Below are 17,832 nucleotides of genomic sequence, written 5' to 3'. Positions count from 1 at the left end.
CGTCGGCCCCAGCTCTGGAGCGCCTTAACCAGACCCGGCTCCGGCGGTCTCAGCGCCCCACCCCAGGGTCTCCTTCTCTCCCGAGCCGGAGCGGCGGAAGGAGGAGTGACGGAGTGGGGGCCGGCGGGGCCTGGTGATCTGCTAGCGGGGGCGGCTCCGGGCCGGGGCCGGGGCCGGGGCTGGTCCTCAACACCGCGACCAGCCGGAGCCCAGCGCACAACGCGCAGCACTGCGGGGCCGAGCCGAGCACCAAGGCGACATCCGTGGCCCGGCAACCCAGCCCAGCCGCTTCTTCCGCCGGCGGCGGCCAGCCCCGAGCGCGGCGCCGGGGCCCTTGGCCCAGCGCGCCAACTGGCCTGGCCGTAGCCGGCGATCGGCTGCTGTTCTCCGGCACCGGCACTCCCCTTGGGTGCACTCGGTCGGCCAGGGCGCCGGAGCCCGAAGGCAGGCTCCCGGCAGGTCCTCTGGCTCGCACAGCGCGCACTCGTCCTCCATAGTGTCCTACTCCTTCCCCCAGCCGGAGGCCGCAGCCTGCAGCCTGGGCCCGCCCGCGCAGCCCCTAGGCTCCCCAGCAACCCTGTAGGCGGGGCCCCTCGGGGCTTGGAGGGTCAAGGCTCCTGGAGAGTGCGCGCCCCAGGTGCTAGTGCCCAGCGACCGGCCAGACCCGGCGGGCGGGGGTGGGGAAGGGCCAGTAACTTTCTCCGAAGTCCCAGCCGGCACCTCCTCCCTGCGGGCCTCGGTCTGAGGCGCCACGCTGCTCGGGCCCCCGAGTCCTCCCGCAAAGAACGCGCCCTGCAGCCCTACCCCATCCCTACCTCGCACCAGGATCCGGCGGCAATAATCCGGGTCGGCGGCCGAATTGGATTTACTTTTGTTACAATCTTCCGCGGCACCCGACGCGGAGAAGGCGCCCTGCGGCTCCTTGAGGAAGGCGGCGGGGAGGTTCCCCTCCGCACCCTTGCTCTCCCGGCTCTCCTTGTGCGCGTTCTTCGAGACCCGGGCAGCCTCTGCGTCCGAGTGGCACCGAACGTCCATTTTGTCTGGTTTCCCGAACATAGGATTAAAAAAAAGAGAGAGAGAGAAAAGAAAGAAAGAAGAGAAAGAAAGAAAAGAAAAAGAAAAAAGAAACAAAAAAGAAAAACAAAAAAGAGGCACTGCGGGGACAAAACCCTACAATGGAGCTCCTGAGCACTGCCCAGAGAGAGGCAAGCGGCAAGAATGAATGTCCCCGCGGGGCGGCTGCGGCGACCGCGGGCGGGTCAGCGGCGACCGGAGAGTGGCGCGCTCTCGGAGAGGCGGCGGGTCTGATCCAGGATCCCGATGGAGCAGCGGCGAGGCCGCCTCGTCAGCGTCCGCGTTCTCTGAGCACGTCCAGTGTCCCCAGCCTGGCGATCAGGTAGCAAGCAGAGCAACTCCGAAATGCTGCGGCTCCCGCCTGTTACTGACACGGCGAGTTGTAGTTGTCCGACACCCGCGGGGACGTACACTAGCTGTTGCAATTGATTACGGGTAATTTCGCAGCCCCCACGTTTCGGTTACCTCATGAATACACTAAATTGTTTGGATAATATATCAGATCGTAATGGATGGTTTCTGTCCTTGTCCCCAATCAAGTAGGGGTTTAGCCAGTGAATAAACGGAAATGATTGGTCTTGCTTTCAGGAAACACACAATCAAAGACCCACACTTCCAGAAAAACTTTTGACAAGATTCATCCTGAATTGTTAGTACCATTAGCAGGCATTATTAACTTTCCCTTTGCCTTTGACCCTCCTGCTCACATACTGGCTAGAGGGGTTTTCTCCACACTCGACAGATAGAGCTGAATGAGGGGGGAGGGGGAGGGAAAAAGAAACCAACAAAAACGCTTACACACCCTGCAGCAGAAGAAAGCAGTTGCCTCTAGGGGAAAAAAGGGGGGGGGGTGGAGTAAAAGTTTTCCCAAAAAGTATCTCCCCCGAATTCTACAAGCCAAGCTTTCGTCCCAAACAACTCCTTAACACACCTCGACGCTGACAGCCATCTTAAACTGCCACCTCTCTTCATGTAGTTCCAGTTGGATTTTTTCCTGCCTGCACCTCCAGCAGCCCTGAGGCAGCCCATTCAAAGGGCAGCTTTGTACTCAGAGTCCAGCAGGAGAGAGAGGGGGAGAGGGAGAGAGAGCCGAGAAAATCTCAACTGTGAGATCTGCTTAAAAAAAAAAAAAAAAAAAGTTTTCCCCTAGCTATTTCATTGTCTCTGCTACAATATCTTTGAGAAAAGCAACAGCCAGTAATCCAATAAGAGCATTGATTAGGCTACAATGATTCAATTCAAGCGCATGGCCTTGTGCAAGGAGCATGCTCCAGCCCTTCTCGTCACCTTGCCGGGGCAGAAGCCCTCTCCACGCCGCTCTCCCCATTCATTCCTTTATGGGAAATGCGGAGCAAAAGGAGTGAAAGATGGCAATTATCTAATTGGACTATTAACAAACAGTGCTCTGAGTGCGGCGGTCTGGCGTGGCTCCTGGGCGGGGGAAGGGCCGTGTTCCCTGCCCTCATTCACAAAGAGTGCAGGGGCCGGGAGGAAAGGGGGTTTTTTAAAGGGAGTGGGGTGGGGTGGGGGGGAGAGGAGAGGTGGGAGGTTTGGCTGAGAATTTTTCCACACAATTCCCAGAATGGGGGCGGAGGCGGGCGGGGAAGAGGAGGGGGCTGGGGGCGGGGGTGCCGGCGAGCGGGTGGGAGAGAGGGAGGGCGAGGGGGTGCGAGTGTGTGTGGTGGGCTCGGAGGGGCTCCCGCCCGCTGCCAGGCGCGCTCCGCCCGCGCCGCCGTCCCGTCGCCCCGCCAGCACCCCCTCGACCCGGCGGAACGTCGGCGAGCGGGAGGGGCAGCGGAGCCTGCTCCTCCGCTATCTCCCCTCCCTGTCGCCCCCCGCCCCGACCATCCGAGAGCCCACGCTCTGTCCGGTTCCGGAGGCCTCCTCTGGCGATGGAGGCAGACCTTGGGCTTTTACTTTATTTGATGGGGGTGTGTGAGTGTGTGTGTGTGTGTGTGTGTGTGTGTGTGTGTGTGCATGTGAGTATGATTGTCCTGAGCTACTCTCTGCAGGGAGGCGGGTTTCTCGGGTCCCCGGCGGACGGGTGGCCTGTCAGTCCTCTGGGGCTGTTGTCAGCTGGGCCTCCGGGGGGACGGTGCCTTTGATTCCCCGCTCGCCCGGCGGATCGGTGGGCCTGGGTGGGAGCGGAGAGGGGGAAGTGTCCTTGTGGCCGCCCTGGTCTGAAGATGCGGAGTGGGATGGACACAAAATCCAGCAAACTCGCCAGTTACTTCCCACCACGCACAAACGCCCAGGATGGCACCCCGAGGGCTCCACTCCTTTGCGGGTCGAGCGGTAGAAAGACGCCGCCGCCGGGTCCTGGCTCCCATTACCGCGTACCCAGTGCAGGTCCCTGGGATTTGGGTCCTCTCGAAGGGGATCCGGGCGGTGGATGGGGCCCTCGTTTCCCTACAGAGCTGGGCCAGAGCCAATTCCTGGGGCCTCTTTAGGCGTGGAGATGATGGGGTCCCAAAAGGCCGGCCCATGGCCCTTCCCTGCCACCAGGCCGGGCGTGGGGCGATATCTTACTCTCGGACAGCTGGCCTGGGCCAGGGCCCCTCCCCAATCGCTCCGGGTCCCTTGTACAGGAGGATTTGCCCCCTCCCCCCGCCCACCTCAGGAGACCTGCTGGCCATGGAGAGTCCAAGACCCAAGGCTTGGCCCCAGTAGGGCCACCTGGGGGTGGCCCCGGGTCCTCTTAGCACCCAGCTCAGCCGCCTCCTCCTTCCGCCAGGACTACCGAGGCCCTCGAAACCCACGCTGATACCTGCAGCGCCAGTCAAAGGCCCAGAAAAAAGTCTTTTAAAATAAAAATACCCAACCCACCACCTCTTCTTTTAGGTGGAGGAGGGGAACCAGCCAGGGAGCAAACTGCAGCCCTTAGAAAAGACTGGCACGGTGGGCAGCGGGAGCCCAGGGAGGTCCCGGCTACAGCCGGTGCTAGAGGATAGGACAAACTCTGGTCAAACCCCAAATACCGATTTGAAGTTGGGCCTCAGAGACACTTCCCTCTCCCTGCAGGGGAATAGCAGCGCCATATTTTAAGTGGAAACTACTTACTGAGCACGTAGGGGTGCATAAACTAATTTTCTAAACCCCTCCATCAGCAAGGTGAGCAATCTCCCAGTTTTATAGATGGAAAACAAAACAAAAAAACAGAGACTGAGAGAGGTTCCACAACTTGCCCCAGTCATCCAGTGGGCAAGTGCAGAATTTGAATTCAAAGGTATTTACACTCGTCCTTAGCAACCCTACAGGGCTTTGCCCTTTTACTCCTGCTTTGAGTTTCCAGAATCTCTGTATGACCATGACATGTATCCAAGATGCAGAGCGATGAATGACCTTAATGACAGGAATCCTGATTATGGCATCAGTTTTCATGGATTTTATGGAAACAACATGAAATACAAACGGAAACATGGACTTCTTGTTTGTGATAATGCTATTCCCTTCTAGCCATGAGCATTTCTTAGGAGTCTATCACCCTCTTACCTCAAGCTGCCCTGGAGTGAATAAAATAGTTTCCTAGGTCCAAACCTACTGACTGAATGTCTGAGAGCCGAGTCTGGGACTGTGCCTTTCTAGCTGCCTCTCAGGGGATCTTTCCACAAGTTTAAGAGAGAGAATTCTACCTTTTAAAGTTGAGTAAAGTTGGGGGACTCTGCTAAGTTTCATGAGAGCAGGGACCTCTTTGGACCCCCTCCCAAATGGAAATGCAAATGTTTATTGGAAAAAGGAAGAAATTGGGATGTTATGTGAAGACACCCAGTTTCATTAAGCAGCCATTTACCAAGAGTCTAGAGGTGTCGGGACCTGGGACTGGATCCAAGGTGGGAGCTAATGCGTATAGGCTTTTTCTCTGCAGCCTCATCTGCAAACCCTTTAACTGAGAGAACTCGTGGGCCCTAGATGCTCATGGCTTGGGGTTGGCAGTTCAAGCAGTGCTGTTCCCCATGCCTCTCTCCATTCTGAGCCCCTGAAGTGACCGAATTCAGTAAAGAAACATTCAACCCATAACCTGGTTTTGCTTTTTGTTATGCGTAGTACTTTCTCTCTCTCTCTCTCTCTCTCTCTCTCTCTCTCTCTCTCTGTGTGTGTGTGTGTGTGAGGGAGAGAGAGAGAGAGAGAGAGGGAGAGAGACTGGATTAAAATTCTGTGGGCATCCATCCAGAAAAACCATGACAGGTTTCTGAGAGGACACAGTGGAGGACGGAAGCCCTGGGATGAAAATTTCAGAGAAGCAGCTGCTGCTTCCAGCCACTAAAGCCGTGTGTCCGCTGGCAAATAAAAGAGAGAACTCAATCAATTATTTGGACAATCTGAGACAAGCCTGTACTACAGAACACAGGAGGATACAGGACCGCTCCAGGTAAAAGTGGTTTATTCTCATGACGAAATTTGCCTCCCTCCCCAGTGCCCTTCCTACCCCCACATCACTGTCTGCAGGTGCAGACAGACCCAGAATAGAACTGTAGAGCTGGAAGGATTTTTTAGAGATCATCTATTCCATAACCTTCATTTGACTTGACAGATGAGGAAAATGAGCCCCGAAAGACAAAGCAACTTGTTAAGGATTAGACAACTAGTTAGTGGGGGCATCTGCGTGACAATCCTGGTCTCCTGACTTAAAGCTACACTCCCACCAGCACCCAGTCTTCCCAGAACCTGAACAAGATGAATGCTCTCTCTCTGGGATCGGGTGAAATGATGCCATATAAACGAACTAAATCACAATCAGAGCCTTGAGGGTGCTTTTCATATGCCCAGCCTCCCCCCGTCACCGCATCAGAAAGTAGGATCAGAGATAGTACACAGTGCTTTCCTTCTCCGGCTTCATTTTTTTTTTTTTATTTCAGAAAGATGTAGGAGGGGAAAACATGCTGGCAGAAAATACGAGATCTTCCTAGATTATGAGTGGTTCGAGGACAGCATATCTTCATGTCTGAGACATCATTTTAAAAGCAACTGCATCCGAGGAGATGATACAACCAGAAATTAAGTTTCTGGGACTGAATCAGGGCACCTGATAATAATGACTAATTAAAAGCAAGAATACCTCGCATTTATACAGATCCTGTCACACCAACCAAAGTGGCACGTGGCGATGAATTCAATGTTATCGAATTGCCACTATCCCCGTTTCGTAGGAGGAGGTCAAGGCACTGGAGAAGCAAAGGAATTAAGGACTGATGGTGAGATCTGGTGCAGCCACTCTGGAGAACAGGATGGAATCCCCTCAAAAAGTCAAAAACAGAACTACCCTGTGTTCCAGCAATTGCACTACTAGGTATTTATCCAAAGAATACAAAAACACTGATTCAAAGGGACAGATGCACCTTGCTGTGTATAGCAGCATTATCCACATTAGCCAAAAGGTGGAAACAGCCCGAATGTCCATTGACTGAGACCTGGATAAAGAAGATGTGGTGTATATGTACAAGGGACTATTACTCAGCCATCAAAAAGAATGAAATCTTGCCATTTACAATGACGTGGACAGAGTTAGAGATTTTAATGCTAATTGAAATACATCAGTCAGAGAAAGATAAATACCATATGATTTCGCTCACATGTGGAATTTAAGAAACAAATGAGCAAAGGGGATAAAAAAGAGAGAGATGCAAACCAAGAAACAGACTCTGGACTATGAAGAACAAACTGGTGGTTACCGGAGGGTGGCTGGCAGGGGGATGGGTGAAACAGGTGATGGGGATGAAGGAGGACACGTGTTGTGATGAGCACCGGGTGTTGCATGGAAGTATTGAATCACAATATTGTACGTGTGAAGCTAGTATTACGCTGTAGGTTAACTAATTGGAATTTCAATAAAAACTTTAAAAATGGAAAGAAAAAGAACTGATACTGAATACCCAAAGTGGAAAATATATCCCTACATCTGGATATTTCTTCCCCATTTTAACTAAAGATAGAGTATTAACCAATGCACAGAGAGCTAAGTCCTGACTTACTCTGACCATGTTTCAAGCAAACAGTCCCCTGGACTCCAGTTTCTTCAGTTCCTTTATATATTTTGTACATAGAAGCAACATACAAGTTTTGAGTAGGAAGGGAGCTTAGAGTGGTTTAACAAAGAAACAGGATTCTGGGGTAAGCCAGGCTGTCTGATCCATACTTGTACATTCCTATCTCTGTTCTACCACTTAGTAGGTGTGTGGCATTAGACTGGTTCCTTTGCTTCTCTGTGACCCAGTAGCCTATCTGCAAAATAAGGTAAGCCCTGGTATCTATAAGGTTATTATGTAACAGAAGTACAGTGCTGGGACGCCTGTGTGGCTCAGTCAATTAAGCAGCTGCCTTTGGCTCAGGTCATGATCCCAGTGTCCTGGGCTGGAGCCCTGCATCAGGCTCCCAGCTCAGTGAGGAGTCTGCTTCTCCCTCCCCCTGCTCTTGTGCTCTGGCTTGCCCTCTCTGTCTCCCTCTCAAATAAATAAATAAAATCTTAAAAATGTGCTTAAAACAGTGATTGATACATAATGAACACTCAATAAATATTTAATATTAGTATCTTTCTTCCAGCACCTTCCATGGGGTTAGCATTGTGTTAGATAGAATCACAGATAGCAAGAAGGAACCAAGAGCCAGCCAAAGTAACGAAGGTCCAGATAGTAGATGGCAAAACATCTACTACAATCTACAAAAGATTGGGATCATTTTGATTCCGTGCTACTACTATTCATTAAGGACTTACTGACTGCTATCATCTCATTTAGTTTTCATGACAACCCTATGTGTACCCATTGCGTTGGATTACAAATGGCCATAAATTGTTTGCCATTTCTCCCGTCAAGAGGTGGAGTCTATTTCCGCTTTGCTGAACTTGGCTGGCTTTGTGACATGCTTTGATCAATAGAATGATGTGAAAGTGACACTGGGCCAGTTCTGGGGCTAGATCTTGAAGAGCCCTGGTACCTCCTGTTCTCGCGTTCTTGGAATCCACCTGCTATGTTATCTGGAAAGGAGTCTAGTCTGTTAGAGGAAGAGCATCCATCTAGAAAATTGAGATGCCCCAGATGATAGCACCAACTTCCAGGTAGGTGAGTGAGACCATCTTAGATGTTCCAGCCCAGCTGAACTTCCAGCTGAACAAAACGTTCTAAGGGATCCTGACAATGTCATGTGAGGCAGGGATGAGCCATCCATTGTGAACTCTGTTCAGATGGCAGAATCTTGAAAAAATGTGTTTGTTGTTTTTCCTTTCTTTCCTTCTTCCTTTCTTCTTTCTTCCTTCTTCCTTCCTCCCTCCCTCCATCTTTCTTTCCTTCTTCCTTTCTTCCTTCCTTCCTTCCTTCCTTCCTTCCTTCCTTCCTTCCTTCCTTCCTTCCTTCCTTCCTTCCTTCCTTCCTTCCTTCCTTCCTTCCTTCCTTCCTTCCTTCCTTCCTTCCTTCCTTCCTTCCTTCCTTCCTTCCTTCCTTCCTTCCTTCCTTCCTTCCTTCCTTCCTTCCTTCCTTCCTTCCTTCCCTCCTTCCTTCCTTCCTTCCTTCCTTCCTTCCTTCCTTCCTTCCTTCCTTCCTTCCCTCCTTCCTTCCCTCCTTCCTTCCTTCCTTCCTTCCTTCCTTCCTTCCTTCCTTCCTTCCTTCCTTCCTTCCTTTTTCTCTTGAGTAGGCTCCACGTCCAATGTGGGACTCAAACTCACAATCCTGAGATCAAGAGTCGCATGCTCTACTTACTAAGCCAGCTACATACCCCTAAGCTACTAAGCTTTGGGCGCATTTGTCACGAAGCAGTAAGTAACTGAAACACTCATATTACAGATGAGAAACCAAGAGTTGGAGAAGCTAAGCAACTTGTCTATGGTCTCACAGCTAGGGAACGGTACAGCCTGGATTCAAACCCAGGACCATCCCATACCCAACTCCATGATCTTGGCCAAGGAACTGTATAGCGCCTCCTACGAAATAAACAAATTCTAAAGAATAACTCATCCATTCATTTTTGTTCTTTCTCTATGTAGACATAGGGTGGGGGAGGGAGGCTACACAAATGAAATACATAGCATGTCACTGTTTCTGTTAAAGCTCTTATTTATTTATTTAATTTATTTATTTTTGAGAGGGGGCAGGGCAGAAGGAGAGAATCTCAAGCAGACTCCCCGCTGAGCATGGAGCCAGTCGTGGAGTTGGTCATGGAGCTCGATCTCAGGACCCTGAGATCATGACCTGAGCTGAAATCAAGAGTCGGACGCTTAACTGACTGAGCCCCCTAGGTGCCCCTACACAGCATGTCACTCTTATGACCATAGAAAATAAACGTGCTGGAACTGGAAATGGAACAAAGGTGGTCTTTGCCAAGATCCTCATCACTTTTGGAAAATCAAATGGGGCTGCCTTCCTGGGATGTGGGTACAGAGCCCTGAATTTCATTCTCTTGTTAAAAAGCAAAGATGCAGGGGCGCCTGGGTGGCGCAGTCGTTAAGCGTCTGCCTTCGGCTCAGGGTGTGATCCTGGCGTTCCGGAATCGAGTCCCACATCGGGCTCCTCCGCTGGGAGCCTACTTATTCCTCTCCCACTCCCCTGCTGTGTTCCCTCTCTCGCTGGCTGTCTCTCTGTCACATAAATAAATAAAATCTTAAAAAAAAAAAAAAGAAAGCAAAGATGCTGGGGCGCCTGGGTGGTGTTAAGCATCTGCCTTTGGCTCAGGGCCTGATCCCAGTGTTCTGGGTTCCTGCCCCGCATCGGGCTCGTCCTCTGGGAGCCTGCTTCTTCCTCTCCCACTCCCCCTGCTTGTGTTCCCTCTCTCGCTGGCTGTCTCTATCTCCGTCAAATAAATAAATAAAATCTTTTTTAAAAATTAAAAAAAAAACCAAAGATGCAAATGAGCATGTTCTGCTCTCACCCTTAGGAGATCAGAGCCGCAATGACACTTAGGGTGGTGAATAGAGACTGACGGCAAGTGGTTGTTTGGCTCTGAAATTCTCCAGGTGAAGCATTCTGAAAGAAGGAAAAGAAAGGTTGGTTTTGTTACATTTTCTGAGTCACAGAGAACTTTGAGGTTTTCCAGGAAAACTGGCTTATAAATTTGTATCTTTCTAACAGGAGTACATTTGGGTTTCAAAGCATCTTTAAACCCATCATTTTCTAAAGTTCCTTATTGCCTGAAAAGCTGCTGGAGCCATTTAAATTCAACACGTGGGTGACACTTACTCTGCGCGGGGCTTTAAGAATGCCTTCTATAGAAACCAGAAAGTGTTTTTGTTTCAATGTGCAGGAACATATGCCCAGAAGTCCCTTATCCTTGGAACCCCACCCACCCCATCTAGAAGGGAGCCACGACTGAAAAGGGATGAAGACAAGGCTATTGAGCTCTTAGGATGATGTATCACAAGGTCTGTAAATTACAACTGGGTTCTTTGCTCGTCGGAGACCTTCTCCATGCCTCATTCAAAGCCTATTTACTCTTATTTTATATCTAATTCTAATAAGCCTAACTCTCCCATTTCCTAGCTTGCAAAAGATTAGAGGCATCAAATGGGAAAGTAAAGTACTGCTTGAGGCAGGAATCTTGGAGAGAGAGAGCAAACAGACCAAGTAAATTAAACAATTTCACAATCTGGGGGGATTTTGCTTGGACACAAATACCCACAACCCCAAGTGCTCTTGAGGGCATGAAAACCACAGAATGAGCCGTGAAATAGATAATCAAGGACATGACCCTCCAAGATTAAATTGCATGTTTGTTTAAGGAGGCAGAGAAGCACATAAAACCTTTGAGAAACCTTTTAACACAAAATAAACTTAGAAAAATCACATGTGTACACTTTATTCCTTTATAATAAGGGAGAAGTCACTGTGATTTTGAAAGGCAAAAACTATACCCACACGGAAGCAGTGCCAGTAACAAGGACCTCCCCTTATTCACTATTTAAAGGTGACTGACAGGCCCTGGGTGGCTCAGTCAGTTAAGTATCTGCCTTCGGCTAGGGTCATGACCTCAGGGTCCTGGGACCGAGCCCCATGTCATCATCAGGGAGTCTGCTTCTCCCTCTCCCTCTGCCTGCCGCTCTGCCTACTTGTGCTCTCTCTCTCAAATAAATACATGAAATGGGTTTTTTTTTTTTGAAGAATTCATTTAAAAAAATTAAAAAATAAAGGTGGCTGAAGCGAGCTATTTAACCCGAGAATACAGAACCGAGGACGGGCATATTCTTATTCCCAGATGTCTTGTGTTCGATCCCTTGAAAAGCCGGCAGAGGGGTCAGAGAATGCAGAAAGATGAAATGACTCAACCAAGGTCGCTCAGCAAAAACCATTAGCCCAGGCAAATAAAGGGGACCAAGCAGAATCCCTGGAATGTCTTGTACCTGGCGGGAGCTCATTAGCATTTGCAAAAGAAGGAAAGGAAAGAGGCAGCCTCTTAGCTATTTGTGAGAAACATTCATTCTCAGCGTTTGCCCAGATTCTCAGCTACAACAGACGCAGAGGAACTGTGGTCACAGGGCCACCGATGGCTGTAACTGGCCTTGCAGCCCAACGTGAGCCAGAAGAGGGCCAGAAACACGCTCCGTGAAGGGAGGCAGTAGTCAGAACTAACAGGCCCTCAACGCAGTAGAAGGGATGACATTGACGTGGGAGAGAGGTTATAAGGTGCGTTGAGGAGCCCCAAATACTACTACTTAGGATTTCCACAGCACTTTCCCTCTTCAAAAGTGCTTTACAAACATTAACTAATTAAAGCAGCATGACTTCTGGAAGGGAAAATTGAGCCTCTGCAGTCTGTTGGAATTATCTGGAAAAGCTAATAAAAGTAAGAGACAATGTTCACGAAGAGGAGGACACAGACTGTAGACAGCTTTTGTGAGGGATCAAAGACCGAAGTTTGGTGGTGGCATTTGCTATCCTCAGAAGCTGTTTTGGCCGTGTGAGGCCCCTACCACGACGGCACCAACGGAAGACCAAGGTGCAGACACCACAAAGGATCTTTCTGCCAACAGCAGGTGCCTGTGGCTGGCTGTGGCCCCCTCTCCCCTTAAGGTCCTTTCTGGGTGGGGCTTGTCTGACTAGAGGGATAGATGGAAGGGGGAGGAGCCTGCCTCCTGGGCTGACCAAGTTCTGTCCACCAGCCCTACAGAAGGGGCCGCATAAAGAGATGCAGGGAGCCGACACCCTCCCAGTGCCCAGTGCCTACGAGAGGCTCAGATCCCTGGTGCAGCGGCCCGGGACACAAACACTTCAAAACACTCAGTTTGGAGACTCTACGACACCTTTTCCTACTGCATTCTTTTTTTTTTTTTTTTTTTTTTGAACATTTTACTTTTAAGTAATTTCTACCCCCAACATGGGGTTCAAACTCACAACCCTGAGATCCAGAATGCATGCTCTACCGACTGAACCAGCCAGGTGCCCCTCCCACGCTTTCTCAACCTGGGGAAATTGCTTTGCCTGTTCCTACATTTTGCCGTGTTTTTCTAGAAGAAAAAGGACGCAATCAGATGAAAGTACACATAAGAGCATTTTGGCTTGCCATGTAAAAATTCTGCATTCCACTGGTCCTGCTCCCCAGCCATACACAGCACAGTGCTGTCTGCTTACTCAACCCGCCCTTCATTATTTAATGGCTTAAAATCCCAGTGGGATTTTAAGGAATGCCAGTTCACAGGAGAATGCATTTGGGGTTGAAGCAAAGAGCATCACTTTATAGCTAGACATGGAAACTCTAGAAAAAGAGGAAGAAAATAGGACCAGGAGTTGGGAGACTGTACTTTTGTTCCAACTGGGTCACTAAGAGGCTGAGTGACCCCAAGCAAGAGCTTACTCCGTCTGGCTCTTTCTTTCTTTCTTTCTTTCTTTCTTTCTTTCTTTCTTTCTTTCTTTCTCTTTCTCTCTCTTTCTTTCTTTCTTTCTTTCTTTCTTTCTTTCTTTCTTTCTTTCGCTGAAGGAAGAGCAGGACAGAATCAGTGATCCAACAGGCACTGGTGAGCCCAGCTCTAACATTCTCAGATTCTGGGGCCACACGTGGTCAGCCTAGGGGAGGTGGGTCCATAGGTAGAGACTCCTTGCTTTATGGCAGAGTCATCAGGCTGTCCAAATGATACGATTGCTGCTGGGTATTTAGATAAGGCCCCAAAGAAAACGCAAGTAAGTCACGGAGACAGTCGAGCTGAGCATCTGACAATACACTAATGTGGATTACTTTAAAACAGAGCTGGAAAACCCGAGCCAAATCCAGTCTGCAGCTTCATGTGCTGTTTGGTGCCCATTGTATTCTTTTTTCAATTTGAATTAATTTTCAATGTCTCAAAAATAAAGGGATTTTCCCTAAACAGTTGACCTCCAAGTCTCTCTTGAAAAATTAGATGACCTGGGTTGCACTGGACTCCTTTTTTCACATCAGTAATGAGCTAGAGGTAAGAAGTGTCTGCGCTACTGGAAGGGGCCCATGCTTCCCACCTCCCCACCAGGTTGGCCCCTTCTTTGCATCACTGGCTTGGTCCTGGAGGCTTCTGGATCGAAGATGATGCTGTAGGAAACAGGTGCTCCAGACGCGTCTGCTAAATTGGGCTGCACCAGAAACTGGGGATGCAGGCTGCCATTTCTCTGAGGAGCTAACAAAATTGGAGAGCCCCGGGGTCAGTCTCAAGTCCTCACTGCTTGCTGTCCCTGAAAAACATCTCACAAAACTGCCCATCAGGGTTCACACCATCAGTGGAGTAGTTAGAACCCCGAGTCACATCAAGGATACCCCAAGTGGGAGAAGGGCCCTGAAACCAACTGAGCCCCATCCCTTCTTCCTCCTCAATTTGGAGATCCAGGCACCATGAAGCCAGAGAATGTAAGAGAACAGAATAGGCGGGGAAAACAGTGAGAACAGCCACACCCACCCAACACATGTGGGTGGGCGAAAGCTTCACATCAATCTTCTCCACGACCAGGCAAGGTTCAGGAAGCCCAGAGTGAAAGGCTCTAGAAAGCAGAAACAGAGTCAGGAGACCAGCCCACCTTCTCTGCTCTAAGGCCTGCGTCCTCTGTCCTGCACCCAGAGAGTCTGTGGCAGAGACTGGAGACGTGTTTACACTGCCAGACAGGGAGCAGCAAGAGAACACGGGGCTGTGTCCATGGATTCGAAGGCCAGTTCATGAGCCCTAGGAGAGGAGCAAAGAAGAAAGATAAAGGCAATGAATGACCTGAACATTCAGACCACAGCCTGCTTCCGTGTTGTGGGAAAGGGGAATTGACAATAAAACGAAACAAAAAAATGATTCTGGCTGTCTGCACAGAACAATTGACTTGACAGTAAATGGAACATTCTAGTTAAAATCTTCTTTGCAGAACAAATCTTTGTAGGCCAGAAGGGAGGGAGGGACAGAATAGCGGACTTGGGACGATATAGCACAGGAGCTAAAAAATGGAAAAAGGCACCCTGCGCCCCAGGACATTCCCTCTGGCGGGTGCTCGAAGGAGAGACGCAGGGTGTGCTGACGGTTGGAGAAAGAGCGCGGTGCCCCCGGGGGTGGGTGGGGGTGACAGCTGCTGGTAAAGGGAATGGAATCAACAGCCATGAAAAACAGGCTCAGAATGTCTGCTCACTTCTCCCTCACTTTAAAATACTGGTGTTTTGTGCAAATAAAAACAGGCTCTGGGTGGCTCAGCTGGTTAAGCATCTGCCTTTGGCTCAGGTCATGATCCCAGGGTCCTGGGACCAAGCCCCATGTTGGGCTCCCTGCTCAGTGGGGAGTCTGCTTCTCCCTCTCCCTCTACAGCTCCCCACCACTCATGCTTTTTCTCTCTCCCTCTCTGTCTCAAATAAATAGATAAAATCTTAAAAAGGGGGGGGGGAACTCTCAGGGTGCCTGGGTGGCTCAGTCAGCTAAGTGCCTGACTCTTGATTTCTGCTCAGGTCATGATCTCAGGGTGGTGGGATCCAGCCTGGCCTTGGGCTCCGTGCTCAGCAGGGAGTCTGCTGGAGTTGCTCTCCCTCCCTCTGCCCCTCCCCCTTCCCTCTCTCTCTTTCTCTAAAACAAAACAAAACAAAACAAAACAAAAACACAAAAACCTGGGCTCTTTTCTGTCCAGATTCTGCCCAAGCTGGACTACCTTGTTTGTCTCCCTGAATACATCCCACAGTCCCTCCTCCCAGCCTGTCTCCCCAAAGTATCTCCTCTTCCACCCCTGTCACTTTGCACCTGCATTTGTCTAGGGCCTTCCAACCCATCTCTTTCCTCAGGTGACATTTTCTTTTCATATTCTACTAGGGAGTTCTAGAATTTGGCATTATTGCTGTTACTCACGCAATTGTCTGGACCTGCTATTACTAATACAAACTGCCGACTCTAACAGAGTATCCTAAGGGCCTTGCATAGATTAATTGCTTTTACTTTCACCAGAACTCTATGAAACAGGAGCTATTACTGCTCCCATTTTATAGATGGGGAAATTAAGGCACATCGACTTTTCCGAGGCTGGCCAGCTAATTAGTGATGGTGTGTGTATTAGTTTGGTAGGTCAGCTGTAACAAAATACCACAGACTAGGGAACTTCAACAACAGAAATTTATTCTCTCATAGTTCTGGAGGCTAGAAGTCTCAGACCAAGGTGCCATCAAGGTTGGTTTCTGGTAAGACCTCTCTTCTTGGCTCGTAGACAGTCACCTTCCCCTGTGTCCTCATATGGCCTTTCCTCTGTGCTTTTGAGGAAAGAGAAAGTTCTTGTGTGTCTTCCTCTTCTTAGAAGGACACAGATCCTGTCAGACTAGGGCCCCACCCTTATTACTTATTTATTTATTTATTTATTATTCTTTTAAAAAGATTTTTTTTATTTATTCGACAGAGATAGAGACAGCCAGCGAGAGAGGGAACACAAGCAGGGGGAGTGGGAGAGGAAGAAGCAGGCTCCTAGCGGAGGAACCTGATGTGGGGCTCGATCCCATAACGCTGGGATCACGCCCTGAGCCAAAGGCAGACGCCCAACTGCTGTGCCACCTAGGTGCCCCCCCTTATTACTTATTTAATATGAATTACCTCCCTAAAGGCTTCATCTCCGATGGCGGTTAGGACTTCAAGATATGAATTTGGGCAGGGGATCGGGATTCAGTTTAGTCCATTACAGTGTGATAACAATTTTTTCTCATTCATTAATTTACTTAGCCCCTATTAATTGCCAGACATTTTGTTAAGTGACTGGAGACATAGCAGTGAAAAAACAAGCAAAGGCATTGCTTGTTAGCCAATAAGCTCCCATCCTCCAGGGGGAGAAGCTGGCAATAGACAAGGAGCATGGAAACTCACGCCCACCTCAGACAGTGGCAAGTGCTCAGCAATTGTGATAGGGTGTGTTATTGGGACTATTTTGGCCAAACACATACAGAACCAGGGGAAGAGTTTCCCAGGCAGAGGAAAGATAAGTGCAAAGGTCCTGAGGCAGAAATATGTAGTGTATTAGAGGAGCAGAAGGAAGGCTGGCCCGGCTGAGTCAGGGGGAAAGTAGGAGAGGGGTTTGGAAAGGAGGACAGGGCCAAGCCATAGAAAGCTTCATAGGTTGTGGGAAGGAATTTCGTCTTTATTCTGAGAGCAATAGAAGCCATATGAAGGTTTGTGTTCTGATTTATGCTTTCAAAAGACCTCATTAGTGGTGTAAAGAATGACTCACAGGAGTATAAGAGTACAAGCAGGGACCCCACCAAAGAGGCCCTTTATGGGTTCACTGGCAAATATTTACCGAGCATCTACCCACCAGGTAATGTGTTGATACCACCCCAGGGAGCTAAGAGCCCCCTGTGTGGTAGAAGGAAACTCCCAGACCTGGTGGCCCCTGCCCAGGATGCTTCCAACCTTCCATGAAAGTGTCAAATGAGTCAAGACATCCCTGAGGGCTGAGCTTTGTGGCCCAGGCTACAAGCGGGGAAGGAGTTCTGAAGAAAGGAAGGACCGAGTGAGGAGAGCTGGTGTGGAGCATGGCTTCTCTGCAGATGTGGGACTCAGCCCTGCATTGAAGGATGGGCGTCCCAGAGAAGGGGGTGCCTTCCATCCACGGCGATAGGAGGAAAGGCGCACACGTGGAATGGACACAGCACCAGCACCAGCACTGGCTTATTCTGTATAAAGTTTCATTCAATACCGATTCGGCAGAGCACATGCTCTGTCCCTGTGGGCCTGGGGCCCTGGGGCATATGTGAAGGTGACTCAGAGTGGGCTCCTACCACGGAGGGATTTCCAGCCAGCAAGGAGGATGAGGCAGGCCTATGATGGTCTGCCACACCCCAGAAGAGTGAGACGTGCCATTAGAGATGCGGACACAACACTGAGAGGAGTGTATGTGCCTGTTATATAGAATAATCCTTGCGGAAGCACGAATATACACGTCCCTTTCCACAGTGCTAAGTTACGGAGCACACTTCCTGCTCTCCGAGTACCTTTGCGTTTATCCACATAAGACCTTGTGAAGTAAGCATAACAGGTGCAGTGCTCACTTCTGTTTTCCATGTGAATAAATGCAGTGCTCTCTCAGTCAGGACCCAACCAGGAACCCGGGAACCCCAGCCATGCAGCCCTACACTGGCCCAACCTACCACAGGTGGTGGAGAGCTGCTGGGGAACGGGGACACGGGCAAGGGCAACGGGAAGTGGGGGAACTCAGGACACAGTTAGAAGGTCCAGCTGGCAGGACCCACTGTTGGATTGAGTATGGGGGTGAGGGAGGGAGAAGACTCAAGAATGATGCTAAGATTCACAGAGGATAGAGAAAATACAGATGGAGGGGGGAGGGGGGAGACAATCCAGATATAGAACTAGTTTGACTGCTAAGAGGC

This window comes from Ursus maritimus, unplaced genomic scaffold (genome assembly GCF_017311325.1).
Source record: "Ursus maritimus isolate PB19 unplaced genomic scaffold, ASM1731132v1 scaffold_7, whole genome shotgun sequence".
Classification (NCBI taxonomy): Eukaryota; Metazoa; Chordata; class Mammalia; order Carnivora; family Ursidae; genus Ursus; species Ursus maritimus.
Note: the sequence above shows the minus strand (reverse complement) of the source record.